At 62.6% G+C, this 19,142-nt stretch overlaps 3 non-coding genes across 3 annotated transcripts; all 3 read left to right on the forward strand.

The window, feature by feature from the left end:
* Nucleotides 1-2,090: 2,090 nt before the first annotated feature.
* Nucleotides 2,091-2,209, forward strand: LOC131866009 (5S ribosomal RNA). Its single transcript, XR_009364642.1, has one exon. It is a non-coding gene; the product is annotated as a 5S ribosomal RNA (ribosomal RNA).
* Nucleotides 2,210-10,013: 7,804 nt separating this feature from the next.
* On the forward strand, nucleotides 10,014-10,132 carry LOC131866010 (5S ribosomal RNA). Its single transcript, XR_009364643.1, has one exon. It is a non-coding gene; the product is annotated as a 5S ribosomal RNA (ribosomal RNA).
* A 7,804-nt stretch (nucleotides 10,133-17,936) lies between these two features.
* Nucleotides 17,937-18,055, forward strand: LOC131866011 (5S ribosomal RNA). The gene has a single exon (XR_009364644.1). It is a non-coding gene; the product is annotated as a 5S ribosomal RNA (ribosomal RNA).
* The last annotated feature ends 1,087 nt before the right edge of the window (nucleotides 18,056-19,142 follow it).

A 19,142-nucleotide genomic window follows, 5' to 3' on the forward strand; every position in this document is an offset into this window, starting at 1 on the left:
ACTTCGTGCAGGCCGCACCTTGGAGCACACTTCGGAGCGCTCCTTGGTGCGCACCATGGTGCCCACCAGGGCGCACCCGAGGCAAACCGGGCTCCGACTTCGTGCACGCCGCACCTTGGAGCACACATCGGAGCGCTCCCAGGTTCGCACCAGCGTTGCGCACCTTTGATGCGCTGCCTTCACTAATTTCCAGAAAAGGCAAAAAAAAACGATATTTTAAAATTTCCGTTCTGAAAGATAGTGAAAAAAACGGAACGCGGGTGCCATCTTGAGCCCTTCCTGATGCGCAGCCCAGGCAAGTTGTGCGCACCAAGGTGCCCACCCTGGCGGAGGTGCGCGCCCGGGGCAAACCGGGCTCCGACTTCGTGCACTGCATGGTGCCCACCAAGGCGCGCAACCCAGCCAAGGTGCCCACCGCAGCGAAGGTGCACGCGAGGTGCGCACCCGAGGTGCACACCCGGGGCAAACCGGGCTCCGACTTCGTGCACGCCGCACCTTGGAGCACACTTCAGAGCGCTCCTTGGTACGCACCAGGGCGCGCAACCCAGCCAAGGTGCTCACCCCGGCGAAGGTGCACGCGAGGTGCGCACCCGGGGCAAACCGGGCTCGGACTTCGTGCACGCCGCACCTTGGAGCACACATCGGAGCGCTCCCGGGTTCGCACCAGCATTGCGCACCTTTGATGCGCTGCCTTCACTAATTTCCAGAAAAGGCAAAAAAAAGAAAAAAATGAGATTTTAAAATTTCCGTTTTGAAAGATAGTGAAAAAAACGGAACGCGGGTGCCATCTTGAGCCCGCCCTGGTGTGCAGCCCAGGCAAGTTGTGCGCACCAAGGCACCCACCCTGGCCAAGGTGGGTCACGGGGTGGGTCCTAGGGTGGGTAACGGGGTGGGTACTAAGGTGCGTGCCAAGGTGGGTCATAGGGTGGGTGCCAAGGTGGGCACCAGGGTGGGTGTGCACCAACCCTAGCCAGGGTAGGTCACGGGGTGGTTGTCGGGGTGGGCGTCAAGGAGCCAAGGTGGGTGGCAAGTAGCCAAGTTGCGTGCCAAGGTGGGTGTCGGGGTGGGTGCCAAGGATCCAAGGTGGGTGCCAAGGAACCAAGGTGGGTGTCTGGGTGGGTGCCGAGGTGGGAGCCAGGGTGGGTCCCAAGGTGAGTGCAAAGGTGGGTGCCAGGGTCAAGGTGAGTGCCAATGTGGGTTCCAAGGTGCCAGGGTCAGGGTGAGTGCCAATGTGGGTTCAAAGGTGCTAAGTTGGGTGCGAGGTTGGGTGCGAGGGTGGGTGGGTGCCAAGGTGTGCTAGGTGGAAGCCCGGGTGGGTCGGCATCCCATGGGTGTCGAGTTGGGTGCCTGATGGGTGCTTCTTGTCAAGTTTTAGTCGTCGGGACTCATTTCGAGCCTTAGAGGTCGTTTCTTGTCCGGTTGCCCTGTCTTCGACCTGGGAACCCAATTTTGGTCCTCGGGTCCCATTTTTTTTTGTCTCGCATCCCACTTTTGGCCTGTGGCCTTTTCGGGGTCGATTCTCGTTTTGGGCATCAGAGCATGTTTCTTCTCCTAAAACCCAATATTTGTTTATTAAGTCTCGGAACACATTTTTGTTCTCGTGGACCCATCATGGGTCTTGGAACGCATTTGTGGTCCTTGGGTCCCATTTTGCATCCCGAAACTTGTGTTTTGGTGCTTGATCCCTATTTTGGGTGCCCACCTTGCACCAAGTGCGCACCCGGGGCAAACCGAGCGCCTTGGTGCACCGGGGCAAGATCGAGCGTGCACCCGAGGCGCCCCGAACATGCACCAAGGTGCACTCGGCCCACATGTGAGCGCAGGTCGTTGCGCCCGAGGTGGTGTGTGGGCACCGCGTTGCAGACGGGACACTGCACGCACACGACGCCCCCTCCAGGTGCACGCACGTAGGCCGGGCCGGGTGCACACCCGACGCCCTAGCAAGGTGCGCGCACCCGGGCAGGGCTCACACTTGGCGAACGGGGCGCACTTCGCGAGGGAGGGTGTGCACCTCGACGGGGGTGGGTGGCCGGGGTGGATTCGCACGTGGGTCGCGGTTTGCTAAGTACACACTGCGACAAGCTCATAACGGGTGCGATCATACCAGCGTTAGTGCACCGGATCCCATCAGAACTCCGCAGTTAAGCGCGCTTGGGCCGGAGTAGTACTGGGATGGGTGACCTCCCGGGAAGTCCCGGTGTTGCACCCTTTTTTAGTTTTTCGCCGGGCGTCGCAATGCTATTTGAATAAACCTTTTGCCCGTTTGCGTTCTCGTCGGGGCCGGGCCGGGCCGGGGTGCGCTGCCCGCACTACCGCGCGCGCGGGGGCGACACCGAGCGCGCACCCGAGGCGCCCCGAGCACACAGGCCACGGTGCAACCCGGGCGTTGTGCGCGCACCCCGGTGCGCCCGAGGTGCTGCGCGCGCACCCAGGTGAAATCGGTGTGCACCTCGGCCAGTGCGCGCTCGGTCGAGTCGCGCACGTTGGCCAAGGTGCACGGTGATGTTTCTTACTCTAAGGTTCCGCACCAGACGCCCGGGACAGGTGAGCGAAGCTGGGCGGGGCCGGGTGCGCGGCCGGGGCAGGTGCACGCAGCTGGAGAGAGCTTTGGAGCACACTTCGGAGCGCACCAATGATGCGCTCCATTCAAAAGTTTCCTGAAAAGGCAAAAAAAGTTGAGATTATAGAATTTCCCACTTGAGAGATTGTAAAAAAAAAAAATTTAAAATGAAGGAAACGCGGGTGCCAAGGTGTGCGCAGCCCAGCCAAGGTGTGCGCACCAAGGCGCCCACCCTGGCGAAGGTGCACGCAAGGTGCGCACCCGAGGCAAACCGGACAATTAACCCAACTTTCGACTTCGCGCGCACCTTGGAGCGCACTTCGGAGCGCTCCTTGGTGCGCACCAATCTTGGGCACCTCGGAGTGCACCATGGCGCCCACCAAGGTGCGCACCCGGGGCAAACCGAGCTCCGACTTCGTGCGCACCTTGGAGCGCACGAAAGGTGCGCACCATGGCGCCCACCAAGGTGCGCAGCCCAGCCAAGGCGTGCGCATCAAGGTGCGCACCCTGGCGAAGGTGCGCACCCGGGGCAAACCGAGCTCCGACTTCGTGCGCACCTTGGAGCGCACAAAAGGTGCGCAACCCAGCCAAGGTGTGCGCACCCCGGTCAAACCGAGCTCCGAATCGTGCGCACCAGAGGTGCACGCCATCGTGCGCACCTTGGAGCACACTTCGGAGCCCTCCTTGGTGCGCGCCGATGTTGCGCACCTCGGAGCGCACCCGGGGAAAACAATGCAATTAACCCGACTTTCGACTTCGTGGGCACCTCGGAGCGCTCTCGGGTTCGCACCTCGGAGCACACCGAGGTGCGCACCTTTGATGCGCTGCCTTCACCAATTTCCAGAAAAGGCAAGAAAACATTGAGAAGGTGTGCGCACCGAGGTGCCCACCCTGGCGAAGGTGCACGCGAGGTGCGCACCCGGGGCAAACCGGGCTCCGACTTCGTGCACGCCGCACCTTGGAGCACACTTCGGAGCGCTCCTTGGTGCGCACCAGGGCGCGCAACCCAGCCGAGGTGCCCACCCCGGCGAAGGTGCACGCGAGGTGCGCACCCGGGGCAAACCGGGCTCCGACTTCGTGCACGCCATGGTGCCCACCGCGGCGAAGGTGCACGCGAGGTGCGCACCCGGGGAAAACCGGGCTCCGACTTCGTGCACGCCGCACCTTGGAGCACACTTCGGAGCGCTCCTTGGTGCGCACCATGGTGCCCACCAGGGCGCGCAACCCCGCCGAAGGTGCACGCGAGGTGCGCACCCGGGGCAAACCGGGCTCCGACTTCGTGCACGCCGCACCTTGGAGCACACTTCGGAGCGCTCCTTGGTGCGCACCATGGTGCCCACCAGGGCGCGCAACCCCGCCGAAGGTGCACGCGAGGTGCGCACCCGGGGCAAACCGGGCTCCGACTTCGTGCACGCCATGGTGCGCACCGCGGCGAAGGTGCGCACCCGGGGCAAACCGGGCTCCGACTTCGTGCACGCCGCACCTTGGAGCACACTTCGGAGCGCTCCTTGGTGCGCACCAGGGCGCGCAACCCAGCCGAGGTGCCCACCCCGGCGAAGGTGCACGCGAGGTGCGTACCCGGGGCAAACCGGGCTCCGACTTCGTGCACGCCGCACCTTGGAGCACACTTCGGAGCGCTCCTTGGTGCGCACCATGGTGCCCACCAGGCCGCGCAACCCAGCCAAGGTGTGCGCACCAAGGTGCACGCGAGGTGCGCACCCGGGGCAAACCGGGGTCCGACTTCGTGCACGCCGCACCTTGGAGCACACATCGGGGCGCTCCCGGGTTCGCACCGGCGTTGCGCACCGTGGTGGGCACCTCGGAGCACACCAAGGTGGGCAGCGAGGTGCGCACCTTTGATGCGATGCCTTCACTAATTTCCATAAAAGGCAAAAAAAAAACGAGATTTTAAAATTTCCGTTTTGAAAGATAGTGAGAAAAAGGGAATGCTGGTGCCATCTTGAGCCCGCCCTGGTGCGCAGCCCAGCCAAGGTGTGCGCACCAAGGTGCCCACCCTGGCGAAGGTGCGCGCCCGGGCAATTAACCCAACTTCCAACTTCGCGCGCGCCAGGGTGGGAGCGCACCCAACAACCGGGCCTGGGAAGAGCCAATGCGAGAAACCCCACCAAACGCTCTGACAAAAAAAGAGGGGGCGCTCCAGTAACCCCGCTTCGGAGCGCACCCTGGGCAAACCCAGCCAAGGTGCCCACCCCGGCCAAGGTGCAGGCGAGGTGCGCACCCGGGGCAAACCGGGCTCCGACAACGTGCACGCCGCACCTTGGAGCACACTTCGTAGCGCTCCCGGGTGCGCACCTCAGAGCACACCAAGGTGGGCAGCGAGGTGCGCACCTTTGATGCGCTGCCTTCACTAATTTCCAGAAAAGGCAAAAAAAAAAGGAGATTTTAAAATTTCCGTTTTGAAAGATAGTGAAAAAAACGGAACGCGCGTGCCATCTTGAGCCCGCCCTGGTGCGCAGCCCAGGTAAGGTGCCCACCCTGGCAAAGGTGCGCACCCGGGCAATTAACCCTACTTCCGACTTCGTGCGCGCCAGGGTGGCAACCGGGCCTCGGAAGAGCCAATGCGAGAAACCCCACCAAACGCTCCGACAAAAAAAGAGGCGGCGCTCCAATAACCCCGCTTCGGAGCGCAGCCGGGGCAAACCCAGCCAAGGTGCCCACCCCGACGAAGGTGCACGCGAGGTGCGCACCCGGGGCAAACCGGGCTCCGACAACGTGCACGCAGCACCTTGGAGCACACTTCGAAGCACTCCCGGGTGCCCACCGGCGTTGCGCACCGTGGTGGGCAGCGAGGTGCGCACCTTTGATGCGCTGCCTTCACTAATTTCCAGAAAAAGGCAAAAAAAAATGAGATTTTAAAATTTCCGTTTTGAAAGATAGTGAAAAAAAAGGAACGCGGGTGCCATCTTGAGCCCGCCCTGGTGCGCAGCCCAGGCAAGGCATGCGCACCAAGGTGCCCACCCGAGGTGCACACCCGGGGCAAACCGGGCTCCGACTTCGTGCAGGCCGCACCTTGGAGCACACTTCGGAGCGCTCCTTGGTGCGCACCATGGTGCCCACCAGGGCGCGCAACCCAGCCAAGGTCTGCACACTAAGGTGCCCACCCCGGCGAAGGTGCACGCGAGGTGCGCACCCGGGGCAAACCGGGCTCCGACTTCGTGCACGCCATGGTGCCCACCGCGGCGAAGGTGCACGCGAGGTGCGCACCCGGGGCAAACCGGGCTCCGACTTCGTGCACGCCGCACCTTGGAGCACACTTCGGAGCGCTCCTTGGTGCGCACCATGGTGCCCACCAGGGCGCGCAACCCAGCCAAGGTGTGCGCACCAAGGTGCACGCGAGGTGCGCACCCGGGGCAAACCGGGGTCCGACTTCGTGCACGCCGCACCTTGGAGCACACATCGGAGCGCTCCCAGGTTCGCACCAACGTTGCGCACCTTTGATGCGCTGCCTTCACTAATTTCCAGAAAAGGCAAAAAAAAACGATATTTTAAAATTTCCGTTCTGAAAGATAGTGAAAAAAACGGAACGCGGGTGCCATCTTGAGCCCTTCCTGGTGCGCAGCCCAGGCAAGTTGTGCGCACCAAGGTGCCCACCCTGGCGGAGGTGCGCGCCCGGGGCAAACCGGGCTCCGACTTCGTGCACTGCATGGTGCCCACCAAGGCGCGCAACCCAGCCAAGGTGCCCACCGCAGCGAAGGTGCACGCGAGGTGCACACCCGGGGCAAACCGGGCTCCGACTTCGTGCACGCCGCACCTTGGAGCACACTTCAGAGCGCTCCTTGGTGCGCACCAGGGCGCGCAACCCAGCCGAGGTGCCCACCCCGGCGAAGGTGCACGCGAGGTGCGCACCCGGGGCAAACCGGGCTCCGACTTCGTGCACGCCATGGTGCCCACCGCGGCGAAGGTGCGCACCCGGGGCAAACCGGGCTCCGACTTCGTGCACGCCGCACCTTGGAGCACACTTCGGAGCGCTCCTTGGTGCGCACCATGGTGCCCACCAGGCCGCGCAACCCAGCCAAGGTGTGCGCACCAAGGTGCACGCGAGGTGCGCACCCGGGGCAAACCGGGGTCCGACTTCGTGCACGCCGCACCTTGGAGCACACATCGGGGCGCTCCCGGGTTCGCACCGGCGTTGCGCACCGTGGTGGGCACCTCGGAGCACACCAAGGTGGGCAGCGAGGTGCGCACCTTTGATGCGATGCCTTCACTAATTTCCATAAAAGGCAAAAAAAAAACGAGATTTTAAAATTTCCGTTTTGAAAGATAGTGAGAAAAAGGGAATGCTGGTGCCATCTTGAGCCCGCCCTGGTGCGCAGCCCAGCCAAGGTTTGCGCACCAAGGTGCCCACCCTGGCGAAGGTGCGCGCCCGGGCAATTAACCCAACTTCCAACTTCGCGCGCGCCAGGGTGGGAGCGCACCCAACAACCGGGCCTGGGAAGAGCCAATGCGAGAAACCCCACCAAACTCTCTGACAAAAAAAGAGGGGGCGCTCCAGTAACCCCGCTTCGGAGCGCACCCTGGGCAAACCCAGCCAAGGTGCCCACCCCGGCCAAGGTGCAGGCGAGGTGCGCACCCGGGGCAAACCGGGCTCCGACAACGTGCACGCCGCACCTTGGAGCACACTTCGTAGCGCTCCCGGGTGCGCACCTCAGAGCACACCAAGGTGGGCAGCGAGGTGCGCACCTTTGATGCGCTGCCTTCACTAATTTCCAGAAAAGGCAAAAAAAAAAGGAGATTTTAAAATTTCCGTTTTGAAAGATAGTGAAAAAAACGGAACGCGCGTGCCATCTTGAGCCCGCCCTGGTGCGCAGCCCAGGTAAGGTGCCACCCTGGCAAAGGTGCGCACCCGGGCAATTAACCCTACTTCCGACTTCGTGCGCGCCAGGGTGGCAACCGGGCCTCGGAAGAGCCAATGCGAGAAACCCCACCAAACGCTCCGACAAAAAAAGAGGCGGCGCTCCAATAACCCCGCTTCGGAGCGCAGCCGGGGCAAACCAAGCCAAGGTGCCCACCCCGACGAAGGTGCACGCGAGGTGCGCACCCGGGGCAAACCGGGCTCCGACAACGTGCACGCAGCACCTTGGAGCACACTTCGAAGCACTCCCGGGTGCCCACCGGCGTTGCGCACCGTGGTGGGCAGCGAGGTGCGCACCTTTGATGCGCTGCCTTCACTAATTTCCAGAAAAAGGCAAAAAAAAATGAGATTTTAAAATTTCCGTTTTGAAAGATAGTGAAAAAAAAGGAACGCGGGTGCCATCTTGAGCCCGCCCTGGTGCGCAGCCCAGGCAAGGCATGCGCACCAAGGTGCCCACCCGAGGTGCACACCCGGGGCAAACCGGGCTCCGACTTCGTGCAGGCCGCACCTTGGAGCACACTTCGGAGCGCTCCTTGGTGCGCACCATGGTGCCCACCAGGGCGCACCCGAGGCAAACCGGGCTCCGACTTCGTGCACGCCGCACCTTGGAGCACACATCGGAGCGCTCCCAGGTTCGCACCAGCGTTGCGCACCTTTGATGCGCTGCCTTCACTAATTTCCAGAAAAGGCAAAAAAAAACGATATTTTAAAATTTCCGTTCTGAAAGATAGTGAAAAAAACGGAACGCGGGTGCCATCTTGAGCCCTTCCTGATGCGCAGCCCAGGCAAGTTGTGCGCACCAAGGTGCCCACCCTGGCGGAGGTGCGCGCCCGGGGCAAACCGGGCTCCGACTTCGTGCACTGCATGGTGCCCACCAAGGCGCGCAACCCAGCCAAGGTGCCCACCGCAGCGAAGGTGCACGCGAGGTGCGCACCCGAGGTGCACACCCGGGGCAAACCGGGCTCCGACTTCGTGCACGCCGCACCTTGGAGCACACTTCAGAGCGCTCCTTGGTACGCACCAGGGCGCGCAACCCAGCCAAGGTGCTCACCCCGGCGAAGGTGCACGCGAGGTGCGCACCCGGGGCAAACCGGGCTCGGACTTCGTGCACGCCGCACCTTGGAGCACACATCGGAGCGCTCCCGGGTTCGCACCAGCATTGCGCACCTTTGATGCGCTGCCTTCACTAATTTCCAGAAAAGGCAAAAAAAAGAAAAAAATGAGATTTTAAAATTTCCGTTTTGAAAGATAGTGAAAAAAACGGAACGCGGGTGCCATCTTGAGCCCGCCCTGGTGTGCAGCCCAGGCAAGTTGTGCGCACCAAGGCACCCACCCTGGCCAAGGTGGGTCACGGGGTGGGTCCTAGGGTGGGTAACGGGGTGGGTACTAAGGTGCGTGCCAAGGTGGGTCATAGGGTGGGTGCCAAGGTGGGCACCAGGGTGGGTGTGCACCAACCCTAGCCAGGGTAGGTCACGGGGTGGTTGTCGGGGTGGGCGTCAAGGAGCCAAGGTGGGTGGCAAGTAGCCAAGTTGCGTGCCAAGGTGGGTGTCGGGGTGGGTGCCAAGGATCCAAGGTGGGTGCCAAGGAACCAAGGTGGGTGTCTGGGTGGGTGCCGAGGTGGGAGCCAGGGTGGGTCCCAAGGTGAGTGCAAAGGTGGGTGCCAGGGTCAAGGTGAGTGCCAATGTGGGTTCCAAGGTGCCAGGGTCAGGGTGAGTGCCAATGTGGGTTCAAAGGTGCTAAGTTGGGTGCGAGGTTGGGTGCGAGGGTGGGTGGGTGCCAAGGTGTGCTAGGTGGAAGCCCGGGTGGGTCGGCATCCCATGGGTGTCGAGTTGGGTGCCTGATGGGTGCTTCTTGTCAAGTTTTAGTCGTCGGGACTCATTTCGAGCCTTAGAGGTCGTTTCTTGTCCGGTTGCCCTGTCTTCGACCTGGGAACCCAATTTTGGTCCTCGGGTCCCATTTTTTTTTGTCTCGCATCCCACTTTTGGCCTGTGGCCTTTTCGGGGTCGATTCTCGTTTTGGGCATCAGAGCATGTTTCTTCTCCTAAAACCCAATATTTGTTTATTAAGTCTCGGAACACATTTTTGTTCTCGTGGACCCATCATGGGTCTTGGAACGCATTTGTGGTCCTTGGGTCCCATTTTGCATCCCGAAACTTGTGTTTTGGTGCTTGATCCCTATTTTGGGTGCCCACCTTGCACCAAGTGCGCACCCGGGGCAAACCGAGCGCCTTGGTGCACCGGGGCAAGATCGAGCGTGCACCCGAGGCGCCCCGAACATGCACCAAGGTGCACTCGGCCCACATGTGAGCGCAGGTCGTTGCGCCCGAGGTGGTGTGTGGGCACCGCGTTGCAGACGGGACACTGCACGCACACGACGCCCCCTCCAGGTGCACGCACGTAGGCCGGGCCGGGTGCACACCCGACGCCCTAGCAAGGTGCGCGCACCCGGGCAGGGCTCACACTTGGCGAACGGGGCGCACTTCGCGAGGGAGGGTGTGCACCTCGACGGGGGTGGGTGGCCGGGGTGGATTCGCACGTGGGTCGCGGTTTGCTAAGTACACACTGCGACAAGCTCATAACGGGTGCGATCATACCAGCGTTAGTGCACCGGATCCCATCAGAACTCCGCAGTTAAGCGCGCTTGGGCCGGAGTAGTACTGGGATGGGTGACCTCCCGGGAAGTCCCGGTGTTGCACCCTTTTTTAGTTTTTCGCCGGGCGTCGCAATGCTATTTGAATAAACCTTTTGCCCGTTTGCGTTCTCGTCGGGGCCGGGCCGGGCCGGGGTGCGCTGCCCGCACTACCGCGCGCGCGGGGGCGACACCGAGCGCGCACCCGAGGCGCCCCGAGCACACAGGCCACGGTGCAACCCGGGCGTTGTGCGCGCACCCCGGTGCGCCCGAGGTGCTGCGCGCGCACCCAGGTGAAATCGGTGTGCACCTCGGCCAGTGCGCGCTCGGTCGAGTCGCGCACGTTGGCCAAGGTGCACGGTGATGTTTCTTACTCTAAGGTTCCGCACCAGACGCCCGGGACAGGTGAGCGAAGCTGGGCGGGGCCGGGTGCGCGGCCGGGGCAGGTGCACGCAGCTGGAGAGAGCTTTGGAGCACACTTCGGAGCGCACCAATGATGCGCTCCATTCAAAAGTTTCCTGAAAAGGCAAAAAAAGTTGAGATTATAGAATTTCCCACTTGAGAGATTGTAAAAAAAAAAAATTTAAAATGAAGGAAACGCGGGTGCCAAGGTGTGCGCAGCCCAGCCAAGGTGTGCGCACCAAGGCGCCCACCCTGGCGAAGGTGCACGCAAGGTGCGCACCCGAGGCAAACCGGACAATTAACCCAACTTTCGACTTCGCGCGCACCTTGGAGCGCACTTCGGAGCGCTCCTTGGTGCGCACCAATCTTGGGCACCTCGGAGTGCACCATGGCGCCCACCAAGGTGCGCACCCGGGGCAAACCGAGCTCCGACTTCGTGCGCACCTTGGAGCGCACGAAAGGTGCGCACCATGGCGCCCACCAAGGTGCGCAGCCCAGCCAAGGCGTGCGCATCAAGGTGCGCACCCTGGCGAAGGTGCGCACCCGGGGCAAACCGAGCTCCGACTTCGTGCGCACCTTGGAGCGCACAAAAGGTGCGCAACCCAGCCAAGGTGTGCGCACCCCGGTCAAACCGAGCTCCGAATCGTGCGCACCAGAGGTGCACGCCATCGTGCGCACCTTGGAGCACACTTCGGAGCCCTCCTTGGTGCGCGCCGATGTTGCGCACCTCGGAGCGCACCCGGGGAAAACAATGCAATTAACCCGACTTTCGACTTCGTGGGCACCTCGGAGCGCTCTCGGGTTCGCACCTCGGAGCACACCGAGGTGCGCACCTTTGATGCGCTGCCTTCACCAATTTCCAGAAAAGGCAAGAAAACATTGAGAAGGTGTGCGCACCGAGGTGCCCACCCTGGCGAAGGTGCACGCGAGGTGCGCACCCGGGGCAAACCGGGCTCCGACTTCGTGCACGCCGCACCTTGGAGCACACTTCGGAGCGCTCCTTGGTGCGCACCAGGGCGCGCAACCCAGCCGAGGTGCCCACCTCGGCGAAGGTGCACGCGAGGTGCGCACCCGGGGCAAACCGGGCTCCGACTTCGTGCACGCCATGGTGCCCACCGCGGCGAAGGTGCACGCGAGGTGCGCACCCGGGGCAAACCGGGCTCCGACTTCGTGCACGCCGCACCTTGGAGCACACTTCGGAGCGCTCCTTGGTGCGCACCATGGTGCCCACCAGGGCGCGCAACCCCGCCGAAGGTGCACGCGAGGTGCGCACCCGGGGCAAACCGGGCTCCGACTTCGTGCACGCCGCACCTTGGAGCACACTTCGGAGCGCTCCTTGGTGCGCACCATGGTGCCCACCAGGGCGCGCAACCCCGCCGAAGGTGCACGCGAGGTGCGCACCCGGGGCAAACCGGGCTCCGACTTCGTGCACGCCATGGTGCGCACCGCGGCGAAGGTGCGCACCCGGGGCAAACCGGGCTCCGACTTCGTGCACGCCGCACCTTGGAGCACACTTCGGAGCGCTCCTTGGTGCGCACCAGGGCGCGCAACCCAGCCGAGGTGCCCACCCCGGCGAAGGTGCACGCGAGGTGCGTACCCGGGGCAAACCGGGCTCCGACTTCGTGCACGCCGCACCTTGGAGCACACTTCGGAGCGCTCCTTGGTGCGCACCATGGTGCCCACCAGGCCGCGCAACCCAGCCAAGGTGTGCGCACCAAGGTGCACGCGAGGTGCGCACCCGGGGCAAACCGGGGTCCGACTTCGTGCACGCCGCACCTTGGAGCACACATCGGGGCGCTCCCGGGTTCGCACCGGCGTTGCGCACCGTGGTGGGCACCTCGGAGCACACCAAGGTGGGCAGCGAGGTGCGCACCTTTGATGCGATGCCTTCACTAATTTCCATAAAAGGCAAAAAAAAAACGAGATTTTAAAATTTCCGTTTTGAAAGATAGTGAGAAAAAGGGAATGCTGGTGCCATCTTGAGCCCGCCCTGGTGCGCAGCCCAGCCAAGGTGTGCGCACCAAGGTGCCCACCCTGGCGAAGGTGCGCGCCCGGGCAATTAACCCAACTTCCAACTTCGCGCGCGCCAGGGTGGGAGCGCACCCAACAACCGGGCCTGGGAAGAGCCAATGCGAGAAACCCCACCAAACGCTCTGACAAAAAAAGAGGGGGCGCTCCAGTAACCCCGCTTCGGAGCGCACCCTGGGCAAACCCAGCCAAGGTGCCCACCCCGGCCAAGGTGCAGGCGAGGTGCGCACCCGGGGCAAACCGGGCTCCGACAACGTGCACGCCGCACCTTGGAGCACACTTCGTAGCGCTCCCGGGTGCGCACCTCAGAGCACACCAAGGTGGGCAGCGAGGTGCGCACCTTTGATGCGCTGCCTTCACTAATTTCCAGAAAAGGCAAAAAAAAAAGGAGATTTTAAAATTTCCGTTTTGAAAGATAGTGAAAAAAACGGAACGCGCGTGCCATCTTGAGCCCGCCCTGGTGCGCAGCCCAGGTAAGGTGCCCACCCTGGCAAAGGTGCGCACCCGGGCAATTAACCCTACTTCCGACTTCGTGCGCGCCAGGGTGGCAACCGGGCCTCGGAAGAGCCAATGCGAGAAACCCCACCAAACGCTCCGACAAAAAAAGAGGCGGCGCTCCAATAACCCCGCTTCGGAGCGCAGCCGGGGCAAACCCAGCCAAGGTGCCCACCCCGACGAAGGTGCACGCGAGGTGCGCACCCGGGGCAAACCGGGCTCCGACAACGTGCACGCAGCACCTTGGAGCACACTTCGAAGCACTCCCGGGTGCCCACCGGCGTTGCGCACCGTGGTGGGCAGCGAGGTGCGCACCTTTGATGCGCTGCCTTCACTAATTTCCAGAAAAAGGCAAAAAAAAATGAGATTTTAAAATTTCCGTTTTGAAAGATAGTGAAAAAAAAGGAACGCGGGTGCCATCTTGAGCCCGCCCTGGTGCGCAGCCCAGGCAAGGCATGCGCACCAAGGTGCCCACCCGAGGTGCACACCCGGGGCAAACCGGGCTCCGACTTCGTGCAGGCCGCACCTTGGAGCACACTTCGGAGCGCTCCTTGGTGCGCACCATGGTGCCCACCAGGGCGCGCAACCCAGCCAAGGTCTGCACACTAAGGTGCCCACCCCGGCGAAGGTGCACGCGAGGTGCGCACCCGGGGCAAACCGGGCTCCGACTTCGTGCACGCCATGGTGCCCACCGCGGCGAAGGTGCACGCGAGGTGCGCACCCGGGGCAAACCGGGCTCCGACTTCGTGCACGCCGCACCTTGGAGCACACTTCGGAGCGCTCCTTGGTGCGCACCATGGTGCCCACCAGGGCGCACAACCCAGCCAAGGTGTGCGCACCAAGGTGCACGCGAGGTGCGCACCCGGGGCAAACCGGGGTCCGACTTCGTGCACGCCGCACCTTGGAGCACACATCGGAGCGCTCCCAGGTTCGCACCAGCGTTGCGCACCTTTGATGCGCTGCCTTCACTAATTTCCAGAAAAGGCAAAAAAAAACGATATTTTAAAATTTCCGTTCTGAAAGATAGTGAAAAAAACGGAACGCGGGTGCCATCTTGAGCCCTTCCTGGTGCGCAGCCCAGGCAAGTTGTGCGCACCAAGGTGCCCACCCTGGCGGAGGTGCGCGCCCGGGGCAAACCGGGCTCCGACTTCGTGCACTGCATGGTGCCCACCAAGGCGCGCAACCCAGCCAAGGTGCCCACCGCAGCGAAGGTGCACGCGAGGTGCACACCCGGGGCAAACCGGGCTCCGACTTCGTGCACGCCGCACCTTGGAGCACACTTCAGAGCGCTCCTTGGTGCGCACCAGGGCGCGCAACCCAGCCGAGGTGCCCACCCCGGCGAAGGTGCACGCGAGGTGCGCACCCGGGGCAAACCGGGCTCCGACTTCGTGCACGCCATGGTGCCCACCGCGGCGAAGGTGCGCACCCGGGGCAAACCGGGCTCCGACTTCGTGCACGCCGCACCTTGGAGCACACTTCGGAGCGCTCCTTGGTGCGCACCATGGTGCCCACCAGGCCGCGCAACCCAGCCAAGGTGTGCGCACCAAGGTGCACGCGAGGTGCGCACCCGGGGCAAACCGGGGTCCGACTTCGTGCACGCCGCACCTTGGAGCACACATCGGGGCGCTCCCGGGTTCGCACCGGCGTTGCGCACCGTGGTGGGCACCTCGGAGCACACCAAGGTGGGCAGCGAGGTGCGCACCTTTGATGCGATGCCTTCACTAATTTCCATAAAAGGCAAAAAAAAAACGAGATTTTAAAATTTCCGTTTTGAAAGATAGTGAGAAAAAGGGAATGCTGGTGCCATCTTGAGCCCGCCCTGGTGCGCAGCCCAGCCAAGGTTTGCGCACCAAGGTGCCCACCCTGGCGAAGGTGCGCGCCCGGGCAATTAACCCAACTTCCAACTTCGCGCGCGCCAGGGTGGGAGCGCACCCAACAACCGGGCCTGGGAAGAGCCAATGCGAGAAACCCCACCAAACTCTCTGACAAAAAAAGAGGGGGCGCTCCAGTAACCCCGCTTCGGAGCGCACCCTGGGCAAACCCAGCCAAGGTGCCCACCCCGGCCAAGGTGCAGGCGAGGTGCGCACCCGGGGCAAACCGGGCTCCGACAACGTGCACGCCGCACCTTGGAGCACACTTCGTAGCGCTCCCGGGTGCGCACCTCAGAGCACACCAAGGTGGGCAGCGAGGTGCGCACCTTTGATGCGCTGCCTTCACTAATTTCCAGAAAAGGCAAAAAAAAAAGGAGATTTTAAAATTTCCGTTTTGAAAGATAGTGAAAAAAACGGAACGCGCGTGCCATCTTGAGCCCGCCCTGGTGCGCAGCCCAGGTAAGGTGCCACCCTGGCAAAGGTGCGCACCCGGGCAATTAACCCTACTTCCGACTTCGTGCGCGCCAGGGTGGCAACCGGGCCTCGGAAGAGCCAATGCGAGAAACCCCACCAAACGCTCCGACAAAAAAAGAGGCGGCGCTCCAATAACCCCGCTTCGGAGCGCAGCCGGGGCAAACCAAGCCAAGGTGCCCACCCCGACGAAGGTGCTCGCGAGGTGCGCACCCGGGGCAAACCGGGCTCCGACAACGTGCACGCAGCACCTTGGAGCACACTTCGAAGCACTCCCGGGTGCCCACCGGCGTTGCGCACCGTGGTGGGCAGCGAGGTGCGCACCTTTGATGCGCTGCCTTCACTAATTTCCAGAAAAAGGCAAAAAAAAATGAGATTTTAAAATTTCCGTTTTGAAAGATAGTGAAAAAAAAGGAACGCGGGTGCCATCTTGAGCCCGCCCTGGTGCGCAGCCCAGGCAAGGCATGCGCACCAAGGTGCCCACCCGAGGTGCACACCCGGGGCAAACCGGGCTCCGACTTCGTGCAGGCCGCACCTTGGAGCACACTTCGGAGCGCTCCTTGGTGCGCACCATGGTGCCCACCAGGGCGCACCCGAGGCAAACCGGGCTCCGACTTCGTGCACGCCGCACCTTGGAGCACACATCGGAGCGCTCCCAGGTTCGCACCAGCGTTGCGCACCTTTGATGCGCTGCCTTCACTAATTTCCAGAAAAGGCAAAAAAAAACGATATTTTAAAATTTCCGTTCTGAAAGATAGTGAAAAAAACGGAACGCGGGTGCCATCTTGAGCCCTTCCTGATGCGCAGCCCAGGCAAGTTGTGCGCACCAAGGTGCCCACCCTGGCGGAGGTGCGCGCCCGGGGCAAACCGGGCTCCGACTTCGTGCACTGCATGGTGCCCACCAAGGCGCGCAACCCAGCCAAGGTGCCCACCGCAGCGAAGGTGCACGCGAGGTGCGCACCCGAGGTGCACACCCGGGGCAAACCGGGCTCCGACTTCGTGCACGCCGCACCTTGGAGCACACTTCAGAGCGCTCCTTGGTACGCACCAGGGCGCGCAACCCAGCCAAGGTGCTCACCCCGGCGAAGGTGCACGCGAGGTGCGCACCCGGGGCAAACCGGGCTCGGACTTCGTGCACGCCGCACCTTGGAGCACACATCGGAGCGCTCCCGGGTTCGCACCAGCATTGCGCACCTTTGATGCGCTGCCTTCACTAATTTCCAGAAAAGGCAAAAAAAAGAAAAAAATGAGATTTTAAAATTTCCGTTTTGAAAGATAGTGAAAAAAACGGAACGCGGGTGCCATCTTGAGCCCGCCCTGGTGTGCAGCCCAGGCAAGTTGTGCGCACCAAGGCACCCACCCTGGCCAAGGTGGGTCACGGGGTGGGTCCTAGGGTGGGTAACGGGGTGGGTACTAAGGTGCGTGCCAAGGTGGGTCATAGGGTGGGTGCCAAGGTGGGCACCAGGGTGGGTGTGCACCAACCCTAGCCAGGGTAGGTCACGGGGTGGTTGTCGGGGTGGGCGTCAAGGAGCCAAGGTGGGTGGCAAGTAGCCAAGTTGCGTGCCAAGGTGGGTGTCGGGGTGGGTGCCAAGGATCCAAGGTGGGTGCCAAGGAACCAAGGTGGGTGTCTGGGTGGGTGCCGAGGTGGGAGCCAGGGTGGGTCCCAAGGTGAGTGCAAAGGTGGGTGCCAGGGTCAAGGTGAGTGCCAATGTGGGTTCCAAGGTGCCAGGGTCAGGGTGAGTGCCAATGTGGGTTCAAAGGTGCTAAGTTGGGTGCGAGGTTGGGTGCGAGGGTGGGTGGGTGCCAAGGTGTGCTAGGTGGAAGCCCGGGTGGGTCGGCATCCCATGGGTGTCGAGTTGGGTGCCTGATGGGTGCTTCTTGTCAAGTTTTAGTCGTCGGGACTCATTTCGAGCCTTAGAGGTCGTTTCTTGTCCGGTTGCCCTGTCTTCGACCTGGGAACCCAATTTTGGTCCTCGGGTCCCATTTTTTTTTGTCTCGCATCCCACTTTTGGCCTGTGGCCTTTTCGGGGTCGATTCTCGTTTTGGGCATCAGAGCATGTTTCTTCTCCTAAAACCCAATATTTGTTTATTAAGTCTCGGAACACATTTTTGTTCTCGTGGACCCATCATGGGTCTTGGAACGCATTTGTGGTCCTTGGGTCCCATTTTGCATCCCGAAACTTGTGTTTTGGTGCTTGATCCCTATTTTGGGTGCCCACCTTGCACCAAGTGCGCACCCGGGGCAAACCGAGCGCCTTGGTGCACCGGGGCAAGATCGAGCGTGCACCCGAGGCGCCCCGAACATGCACCAAGGTGCACTCGGCCCACATGTGAGCGCAGGTCGTTGCGCCCGAGGTGGTGTGTGGGCACCGCGTTGCAGACGGGACACTGCACGCACACGACGCCCCCTCCAGGTGCACGCACGTAGGCCGGGCCGGGTGCACACCCGACGCCCTAGCAAGGTGCGCGCACCCGGGCAGGGCTCACACTTGGCGAACGGGGCGCACTTCGCGAGGGAGGGTGTGCACCTCGACGGGGGTGGGTGGCCGGGGTGGATTCGCACGTGGGTCGCGGTTTGCTAAGTACACACTGCGACAAGCTCATAACGGGTGCGATCATACCAGCGTTAGTGCACCGGATCCCATCAGAACTCCGCAGTTAAGCGCGCTTGGGCCGGAGTAGTACTGGGATGGGTGACCTCCCGGGAAGTCCCGGTGTTGCACCCTTTTTTAGTTTTTCGCCGGGCGTCGCAATGCTATTTGAATAAACCTTTTGCCCGTTTGCGTTCTCGTCGGGGCCGGGCCGGGCCGGGGTGCGCTGCCCGCACTACCGCGCGCGCGGGGGCGACACCGAGCGCGCACCCGAGGCGCCCCGAGCACACAGGCCACGGTGCAACCCGGGCGTTGTGCGCGCACCCCGGTGCGCCCGAGGTGCTGCGCGCGCACCCAGGTGAAATCGGTGTGCACCTCGGCCAGTGCGCGCTCGGTCGAGTCGCGCACGTTGGCCAAGGTGCACGGTGATGTTTCTTACTCTAAGGTTCCGCACCAGACGCCCGGGACAGGTGAGCGAAGCTGGGCGGGGCCGGGTGCGCGGCCGGGGCAGGTGCACGCAGCTGGAGAGAGCTTTGGAGCACACTTCGGAGCGCACCAATGATGCGCTCCATTCAAAAGTTTCCTGAAAAGGCAAAAAAAGTTGAGATTATAGAATTTCCCACTTGAGAGATTGTAAAAAAAAAAAATTTAAAATGAAGGAAACGCGGGTGCCAAGGTGTGCGCAGCCCAGCCAAGGTGTGCGCACCAAGGCGCCCACCCTGGCGAAGGTGCACGCAAGGTGCGCACCCGAGGCAAACCGGACAATTAACCCAACTTTCGACTTCGCGCGCACCTTGGAGCGCACTTCGGAGCGCTCCTTGGTGCGCACCAATCTTGGGCACCTCGGAGTGCACCATGGCGCCCACCAAGGTGCGCACCCGGGGCAAACCGAGCTCCGACTTCGTGCGCACCTTGGAGCGCACGAAAGGTGCGCACCATGGCGCCCACCAAGGTGCGCAGCCCAGCCAAGGCGTGCGCATCAAGGTGCGCACCCTGGCGAAGGTGCGCACCCGGGGCAAACCGAGCTCCGACTTCGTGCGCACCTTGGAGCGCACAAAAGGTGCGCAACCCAGCCAAGGTGTGCGCACCCCGGTCAAACCGAGCTCCGAATCGTGCGCACCAGAGGTGCACGCCATCGTGCGCACCTTGGAGCACACTTCGGAGCCCTCCTTGGTGCGCGCCGATGTTGCGCACCTCGGAGCGCACCCGGGGAAAACAATGC

The sequence above is a fragment of the Cryptomeria japonica genome, unplaced genomic scaffold (genome assembly GCF_030272615.1).
Source record: "Cryptomeria japonica unplaced genomic scaffold, Sugi_1.0 HiC_scaffold_128, whole genome shotgun sequence".
Taxonomy (NCBI): Eukaryota; Viridiplantae; Streptophyta; class Pinopsida; order Cupressales; family Cupressaceae; genus Cryptomeria; species Cryptomeria japonica.